This window comes from Octopus bimaculoides, chromosome 16, assembly GCF_001194135.2.
Source record: "Octopus bimaculoides isolate UCB-OBI-ISO-001 chromosome 16, ASM119413v2, whole genome shotgun sequence".
Taxonomy (NCBI): Eukaryota; Metazoa; Mollusca; class Cephalopoda; order Octopoda; family Octopodidae; genus Octopus; species Octopus bimaculoides.
The window spans coordinates 52,646,782-52,647,394 of NC_068996.1; positions in this window are offsets into that span (position 1 = coordinate 52,646,782).

Below are 613 nucleotides of genomic sequence, written 5' to 3' on the forward strand. Positions count from 1 at the left end.
GCCACTCATAATAAAAAGAAATACTGGTGTAATGTACCAGTGAAGATCTCAATAAAATGTAAGCACAGCAGACCAGATATAATGATTTGGGATAGGGAAGAGAAACTGTGCACAGTTGTGGAAATTAGCTGCTCAGTGGATGTTAACGTAAAGTTGAAGATCAGTGATAAAGACAACATTTATGCTGAACTATTGAGAAATCTGCAGTTACTCTATCCAGATTACAAATTCAGGTTTGTACCTGTAATTATTGGGGCTCTGGGATATGTAACACACTGCCTAAATACCAATCTTGAGAAATTAGGCTTTCCAAAACCAGAAAGAATAAAGTTAATTTGAAGACTATAGGTCCAATCCATCACTGGAACGGTAAAAATCTGTAAAACTTGTGAAGACTTATTGGGGCAAGCGAAATCGGGATAGCACCTGTGCCCAGCGTCGCCTTTCTGGCACTTGTGCCCATGACATGTGTAAGGATTTTCGAGCGAGATCGTTGTCAGTGCCCCTGGACTGGTTCTTGTGTGGGTGGCACATAAAATACACCATTTCGAGCGTGGCCGTTACTAGTACCGCCTGACTGGCCTTTGTAGGATTTTCGAGCGAGATCGTTGCC